Raw genomic sequence first — 8,551 nt, forward strand, 5'->3', positions numbered from 1 at the left:
GGCAGGTTCAAGCCATTCCCCCTTGGCCTGTCCCTACACGCCCTTGTCCAAAGCCCCTCTCCAGGTTTCTTGTGGCCCCTGTAGGCACTGGAGCTGCTCTAAGGTTTCCCCCCCTAAGGAACCTGTTATTCTCCAGGCCGAACAAGCCCATCTCTCTCAGCCTGGCTGCGGAGCAGAGGTGCTCCAGCCCTCTCAGCATCTCCATGGTTTCCTCTGGCTCACTTGCGCGGCTCCACGTCCCTCTGGAGTTGGGGCCCAAGATCTGGATGCAGGACTTTGTTTCCTCTTACATTGGCATAAATGCAGAGTGTCCCTTCAACAGCTGGACAGATCTAGATCCTCCTATAGGAACACCTGGGGCCGGTAAATCGGAGCAAAACCACGTCCTCTGCTTGAACAAGGACAGAATTATTTTGTTCAACTTGCTTGCGTGCTTAATTCAAGAAGTTTTTTTCCCTTCCAGTCAAGTACATTCATGTAATTGAAAGCATTGTCACAGGAAATCTCAGCTTGATTTGCTTTCCTGGTTTGAGACCATTGCATTGCTTTTTGCCTAAGCAGCAATCGGTTTGCTTGCAGGCTGTTTTGCAGCAGCTCTGCGGGGAATTACCACTGTTTTTCTCATCATCCTGTTGGATGTTGTAACAATGCAGCTCCCCAGTTTCCTCTTGACGTTCGGGTACTGCCAGCAGAGTTTGCAGCTCTTGGTATTGTCTTTGTTGAATTAGTACCCATGCATTCTTTCCAACCCGATGGGAGTCCACCAGAGTACTCCCAGTGTGTTGTCCTTGTTTACGGTGTCTTCCGTCTAGGTGATGTGCGCGACAACTTGACAAAGCGTTGCTATCCTGACCCGCTTGTGTGGGCGGAGACTCGTGGGGCAGTTTCAGGGCTCAGAGTTGATTTTCCTGAGGGGGATCCCAGCTCTGCAGCAGAGGAGCTGCACTGCTGAGGAGAAGGCAAGGGCCGGAGGGAGGGAGAGCCGGGCACTGCAGGTCAGTCCCATTATTTTTCTGTAATGAGGGTGGTAAAGCACCGGCACAGGTTGCCCAGAGAGGTGGTGGATGCATTGTCCCTGGAGACATCGGAGGCCAGGCTGGATGTGGTTCTGAGCCCCCCGATGTAGTTGGAGATGTCCCTGCTCGTTGCAGGGGAGGGGTTGGACAAGGTGACCTTTAAAGGTTCCTTCCAGCCAAAACCGTTCTGTGATCCTATGGTTAGAACCCCAGGGCATGCAGGTGTTTCCCTGCAGCTGCTGAGGGTCTCTTTAAAACCCCAAAGCCACAGCTACCCTTCTTTCTTACGGAGGGGCTTCTCCTCCTCACGCTCTTTGGTGTGTCTGGTGCGATTGTGCCCTTGCTGAAGCTCGTCTTTGGTACCTTGAGCTAAAGTGCTTTGCTGACATGAGGTTCAGTTCATCTGGAGGAACATAGTGTAATGCAGCCAGGGAGGGGAAACTGGCTTGTTTGAAATACTGAGGTCTGCTCAGCGTGTGGTTCTCATTAAATGTTTGCTACCACAGGTACCGGTACCAGCGGGAGTAACACCCAGCTCTGGGCAAATTGGCTTGCATTTCAGCCTATTTGAACTGGTCACTTACCAGCATAGCAAGTGTCATGTCCTGAAAGCAAGGCTCCTCCGGTGCAGCTGATGGACCCCTGAGCCCAGCAGGAGGCCTGAGGCTGCTTTGCCATCTGCCTATAGGAACAATGGCACTTGAACCGCAGCAGGGTGTAGAGCTTTCGTGTGCGTAACCCCAAATGTATCTACCTTTCCTAGCCTGCCAGGCACGCAGCATCAGTGCGGGTTTCTAGTTCCCTAAAGGGTATTATCTGCCAAACATTTTACAGTGACAGGACTTCCGCTGTACCACAGCTGACGGGGGGCTCACAGACCAGAACACACGCAGCCTAGTCCACAGATTCGCTTCCCCGGCAGCCCCGGGCGCCACTCGCAGGGACAGAGATGTGTATTTAGCCCCCTATTTCAAGGAGGTGCCGTAACAGCGCGGTGCCTGCAGGCAGACAGCACATTTCCAAGGGACCCCTCTCTACTGCTGCCTTTGCCGCAGCCTGGTGATCACAGAGCCCCACAAGTGATGCGGGCTGCCCGACGCGCAGTGTGCTCACGAACCCAGCCGTATAGGGACAAGGTCCTCGGGTGCCGCAGTGAAGCACGGCAAAGTGGCACGGGAGGAAGAGGTAAGGCCACTGGGGATGTGAATGGAAAACTCTTGTTATTGCTACTCAGTGCACACGCAGCAAGCGCTCTGCCTCTGCGTTCCGTGCACGCAGCAGCGTCCCCTCCTGTTCGGGGGCTGGTGCCAGAGCTTATCTGCTCCGTTGGTGGCATTCGTGTCGCCGCGCAGCTAGACATTGATGGGTGGCTATAACAGGTCGCTGCTCAGCTGCTCGCCTTAGAGAAAGGATTCCCTTTGTGCAGCTGCCTCTCACAGCTGGATGACTGCTGCAAAGGTTTGGAGCTCCACGACAGACAAGGCTATTTATATTTAAAGATTCCTGCTTTTAATGAAGTCAGATAGTTGTCCTGAAAAAATAAAGACCTTATCAAGCCAGGAGCACATTGCTTTTGTCTTCTCTAATACTCTCTTACAGTCCCTTCCCTTCCCTTCTGTCTTCCCTTCCCTTCCCGTCTCTTGTACTCTTTTCTCTCCTGTTCTCCTCTATTCTCTTAGTCTGTTCCATTTTCTTGTAGTCTCTTCCCTTCCCTTCTGGTTCTGTTTTCTCAGATTCTTTTATATTCTCTTTCCATCTATTCTCCTAGTCTTTTCTAATCTCTATTCTCTTCTCCTCCCTTCTCTTGTATCCTTTCGCATTTTCTTCTATTCCCTTCTCTTTACTCTCTTCTCTTGTCCTGTATTCTCTTAGTCTCTTCCTCTCCCTTATGTTCTCTTCTCTTTTATTCCCTTCTCTTTTCTTTTAAATTCTCTCCTCTTATGTTCTCTTCCCTTATCTTAGATTCTCTTATAGTCTCTTCTCAGATATTCCTTTCTCTTTGTCCTGGGTTGAGCAGCCACAGTCATTTTTCTCCTTCTTAGGAGCTAGTACAGTGCTGTGTTTTGATCTTTTGGCCTTGGAACAGTGGTGATAATGCCGATGTTTTCAGTTGCTGCTCAAATGTTTGGTCTGGCCAAGGACTTTCTGAGCCTCATGCTCTGCCAGGGAGGAGGGGAGGCCGGGAGGAAGCAGAGACAGGACACCTGACCCAAACTAGCCAAAGAGGTATTCCATACCACAGCACGTCATGCCCAGGATGTAACTTAGAGGGACCCGGAAGGGGTAGGGGGACTGCAGGGTTGGAGAAGGTATCGGTCGGTGCTCGGCTGGGGGGAGTGGGGCGAGTTATTGGTCGGCTGGTGTTAAGGTGGTGTATTCTTTCCTCTTGTTATTTCCTTTATCATTATTATTATTGGTGGTAGCAGTAGTGATCTATGTTATACCTTAGTTACTAAACTGTTCTTATCTCAACCCGTGGGAGTTGCATTCTTTTTGATTCTCCTCTCCGTCCCTCCAGGAGGCAGGGGGAGGGCAAGAAGGGGGGAGTGAGTGGACGAGGTTTGTGGTTGGGTTCAAACCACGACAGTTTCTTTTTGGCGCCCAACGTGGGGCACGAAGGGTTGAGATAACGACGGAGATGATCAGATTAATAGTCGTCACAGTGCTGATTTATTGGCTCTCAAAGTTGTTTCTCTTGCTCTCAGCGCTTCAGAATGTGGTACATTACATAGAGCCGGTATTCCCTGTGTTCGTGTTTATCAAGTGTGGGGCTTGGGCTAAGGTTTTTGTTTCACTGTACTTTATGGCAATGGCTTGTAATACGGGTGGGCTCCGGCAGCAGGGAGAGATGGACGTGGCCGTGGACTTGTACCGGGCCGTCCCTCTGCTCTTCACCGCCCTGGCCCTTGTCCTCGCCTCCGTCTTCGTGAAGCTGCGGGGAGCCGAGGGGGAGCGGTCCCGGGAGCCGGCGGCGGCCGAAGCGGCCCGGGAGAGCGGCCCCGGGGACCAGGCGGCGGCGGGAGCGGGGCCCGAGCCCGGGAGGAAGGCGGCTGCTGAGCAGCGGGAGGAGGCGGCCGAGGAGCAGAGCCCCGCGGAGGAGCCGAGCCCCGCGGAGGAGCCGAGCCCCGCGGAGGAGCCGAGCCTCGTGGCGGCCGAGAGCGTCCCTCGGAAGCCGCCCGCCGAGCCGCAGGAGGATGCAGGAGCCCGGGCAGCATTTCCCAGCAAGGCGGAGGAGGAAGAGCTGCACCCAGGGAAAGAGAAGCCGGTGGTGAGAGAGCCGGCAGGCACGGCAGCTGCACCAGCCCCAGGGACAAGCACAGCAGCATCGTTTGAGAGTTCTGAAGGGTCTGAATGGCCTGTGGGTACCCTTGGGACCTGCCTGCTGATTGTGATGGGGATCAGCGTGTTGGCACACACACAGAGCGTGTTCTACCCACGGCCATTTTGTCTGATCTCAGAAGTTAAGCAGAGTCGGGTTTGCTTCTTGACTGGGGTTAGACAACAATATGGGAGGACCAAGAGATCTTCCCCAAGGCTGGACAGCCATGAGTGGCAGGGTGTGTGGGACAGTATGAGCGAGTACCTGGTCCACTGGGCCCCTCCAGTGCTTTGGAAGCATTGGAGATGGAAGGCAGCTGTATGGAGTCCCCAGCAACAAGCTGCAGAAACTGCTGAAGGGGACAGTGAATTATTTTGAGCCTGGCGGGCCCATGGCACTTCAGGCCATCAGGGCAGAGATGCGACACAGAGACGGACTCATGATCGAGGGGTGGACTTAGCAATGGACACTATTGCCCAGGTTATTCACGAGTGTGAACACTGCACACAGCCTCTCCTGCTCTGAGAGACTGTTACAAGAGATGGCGCCTGACATCATGGACCAGATGGACTCAGCAGCTTTATAGGTCCATGCACTAAGAAATGATCTTTTTCTCTGTGTATATGTAGATGTATATATATATGTAAGAGTGATGGCATATTGAAGATGTAGGATCTGAGCATGACGTGAATGGTATGGAATAAGGGGTGGATAATGTCCTGGGTTGAGCAGCCGCAGTCATTTTTCTCCTTCTTAGGAGCTAGTACAGTGCTGTGTTTTGATCTTTTGGCCTTGGAACAGTGGTGATAATGCCGATGTTTTCAGTTGCTGCTCAAATGTTTGGTCTGGCCAAGGACTTTCTGAGCCTCATGCTCTGCCAGGGAGGAGGGGAGGCCGGGAGGAAGCAGAGACAGGACACCTGACCCAAACTAGCCAAAGAGGTATTCCATACCACAGCACGTCATGCCCAGGATGTAACTTAGAGGGAAAGAAAGGGGGGGAGTGAGTGGACGAGGCTTGTGGTTCGGTTTAAACCACGACACTCTTCTATTCCCTTCTCTTTTGCTCTCTTAAGAGTCTCTTCCCTCTTTTATATTCTCTTCCCTTTTTTTGTAGTCCTACATTTTCTTATTTTCTCCTCTATTGTCTTACAGTGTATAGTGTTTTCACTTATTCCTGTCTCTCTTCTATATTTGCTTACATATTGTTCTCTTAGATTCCCTTCTGTTTTATTTGCTGGTATACTCTTACAGTCTCTTCATTTCCTTTTCTTAGATTCTCTAAATTTCTCTTCCCTTTTCCTGTATGCTCTTCAATTTTTCTCTCTTGGCTTCTCTTAGATTCTCTTCTCTACTCTTGTAATCTTAGATTCTCTTCTCTTCAATGATACTCTCTCCCCCTATATTCTCTTTTTAGATGCTCTTCAGCTCTCTAATCTTAGATTCTGTTAGATCTCTTACGTTCCCTGGTATTCTTTTCCCCTGGATGCTCTTCTCTAGTAGTCTCTTAGGTCCTCTTCCCTTCTATTCTCTTCCCCGTATTCAACTGTGTTCTTACCTTCTCTTCCATTAGATTGTCTCAGAACCTCTGCTCTTGTATTCACTCTCATTCCGAAGGAAGGAGGGAGGGAGGGAGGGAAGGAAAAAAGGAAGGAGAGAGGGAAGGAGGGAGAGGAAAGAAGGAGGGAGGGAAAGAAGGAGCCATTTACGGCCATTTCTATCCCATTTTTGCCCTGTTCTCACACATTTTATGCCATTTTTTGCCACTTCTAACTGATTTCTGACCATTTCTAACCCGTTTTGAGCCATTTTTTGTAATTTCTAACCCATTTTAAGACATTTTGGCTTTTTTTTTAAACACATTTTTCCCATTTCTAGCCCATTTTAATGTTGGTTTGGGGGGGGGGTGTTTGTATTTCTGAAGTGGTTTTGGCCATTTCCAACCCATTTTTGCCAAATTCTGACCCATTTTAACGCTTTTATGCCCACTTCTAAGCCGTTTTGAGCTTTTATTTGCAATTTCTAAACTGTTTTCACCGTTTCTAACCCAGTTTTGGCCACTTCTAACCTGTTAAATGCCATTATTTTCAATTTCTGCCTCTTTTTGACTCTGTTTAAACCACTTTTTTCTTTTTCTAACGCATTTTTGCCCATTTGTCACCAGTTTTAAGCCAGTTTTGACCATTTCTTACCCATTTTTTGCCACTTCTAACATCATTTATGCCATTTTTAGCCCTTTGTAGCCCTTTAGTGTCCGATTCTATCCTCTTTTAAGCCGTTTGGCCCTTTCTAAACCATTTTTCTTCATTTCTAACCAATTTTTTGCCACTTCAAACATATTATTTCCCATTTCTTACCCATTTTAAGCCATTTGTTTTCTGTTTCTAACCCGTTTTCCCCCATTTCTAGCCTGTTTTAAGCCATTTATGTCTATTTCTAAACTGTACACGAGTCGCTGCTGCCATCCTGTGGCCAAAACTCGGTACTGCAGGTGTTGGACACGGGGGGGGCGGCCGTGAGTGGCCCCGTTAAGCCTTGTCACACCCAGGCTCCCATTGGCTGAGGCTCCTGTCAGTCACTCTCAGTCCCGCCCCGTTTCCTCTCTGCCCCACCACGGCGCCCATTGGCTGAGGCTCCTGTCAGTCAATCTCAGTCCCGCCCCATTTCCTCTCTGCCCCCCCACGGCGCCCATTGGCTGAGAATCCTGTCAGTCACTCTCAGTCCCGCCCCGTTTCCGCTCCGCCCCCACACGGTACATTGGACCCCCCCCGAATGGAATAAACCCCCATCACTGCAGCCGCCTGCTGGTGTTATTTGGGATGGAGGGACCCCAAACATTTGTGGGGGGGCTTTGGGGGTTCCCAAACGCTTGGGACCTGTTTTGGGGGGGGGGGGGAGGGTCCAGAATTCGTCCCACTCCGGACCCGAACCCACGTATTAGCGGTTGCCACGTGATTAGAGACGCGCTAAAGGGGGGTATATCCCATAATCCTCCTCACTAAAGGAGGGATATATCCCATGAGCCTTTGCGACAGGGAGTATATCCCATAATCCTCTGCGGTAAGCAGGACATATAGTCCCTTTACCGCAGAGGATCATGGGATATACCCCCTAGTGCGGAGGTTCATGGGATATATTCCCCTAGCGGAGAGGATTATGGGATCTATTCCCACTTTTAGCGCGGAGCATTATGGGATTTATCCCCCTTCAGCGGGGACTAAAAACGGGAGTGTGGGGGGTGGGTGGTGTTGTCTGGGGTGCGGTGATTCGAGAGAGGAGCAGGTGAGTAGAGGATTGGGGGGGAATCCTCTGAAGAAAGGGGGTAACAGCTGATTTGGGGCTGATTCCCCCACAAAGACCTTCCCATGAAGGGCTGTGCTTGCGGAGCCGGAGCCGCTGTGGTGGCCCCAAAGTACTCCAACCCCCTTCGTTCTGGGTCTGCAAGGGTTGGGGCGGGGGGGAAGCCGGGAGGGGAAATCCCCGCAAAAATCGGTCCAGCGGGGGTATGGGGGAGGCGCCGTGTGGCGCCCGGCGCTCTCGCTGCTGCCATCCTGTGTCCGGAGTTCGGTACTGCAGCCCCGCCTCCGCGAATGAGCCACCGCGGTCGTCCCCGCTGCTGCCCCCGGAAGTGGCCGGGGTCACGTGGTGGCTGCTGGCTTCCGGTGAACAATGGCTGCGGGGGACCCGCGTTGGGGTGCGGGTGGGCTCGAGGGGTGCTCGTGGCCGCAGCCCGGCGTTCGCGCGTCGGCCCCGGTCCCCCCGCGCGCCGTTTCGGTGCCGCATGCGCAGCTGCCGGGAGCAGCATGGCGGCGGGCAGGGCCCGGGTCCGGGTCCCGGCAGCGGCGGCAGCAGCTGAGATCCGAGCCCACTGGGAGGCCGGGGTTATCGGGGAGGCGGGCCCGCTCGGGTGGGCGCAGAGGGGCGTCTCCTGCCCTCTGGCCGCCCGGCGCGGAAAGCTTCACAGCGCCCAGTGCGGCAGGGTTGCGGCTGCTGGGGATGAGCCGGGTGAGGAGCCCCCGGCGCGCTTGATTCTGCCTTTGTCTCCGTTGATGAATCTCAGGCGCCTCGGAGGCTCCTGACCCGGCATCCTGCGCCCTGCCGCTGTGCTTGTCTCTCCCCTTTTGCCCTGGTTTCAGCTGCAGCAGAGTTAATTCTCTTCCTAGGATCTGGTGCAGAGCTGAGTTTTGCCTTTCCTCTGAGAATAACGCTGGTAACGC

The sequence above is a fragment of the Lathamus discolor genome (assembly GCF_037157495.1).
Source record: "Lathamus discolor isolate bLatDis1 chromosome 2 unlocalized genomic scaffold, bLatDis1.hap1 SUPER_2_unloc_1, whole genome shotgun sequence".
Lineage (NCBI taxonomy): Eukaryota > Metazoa > Chordata > Aves > Psittaciformes > Psittacidae > Lathamus > Lathamus discolor.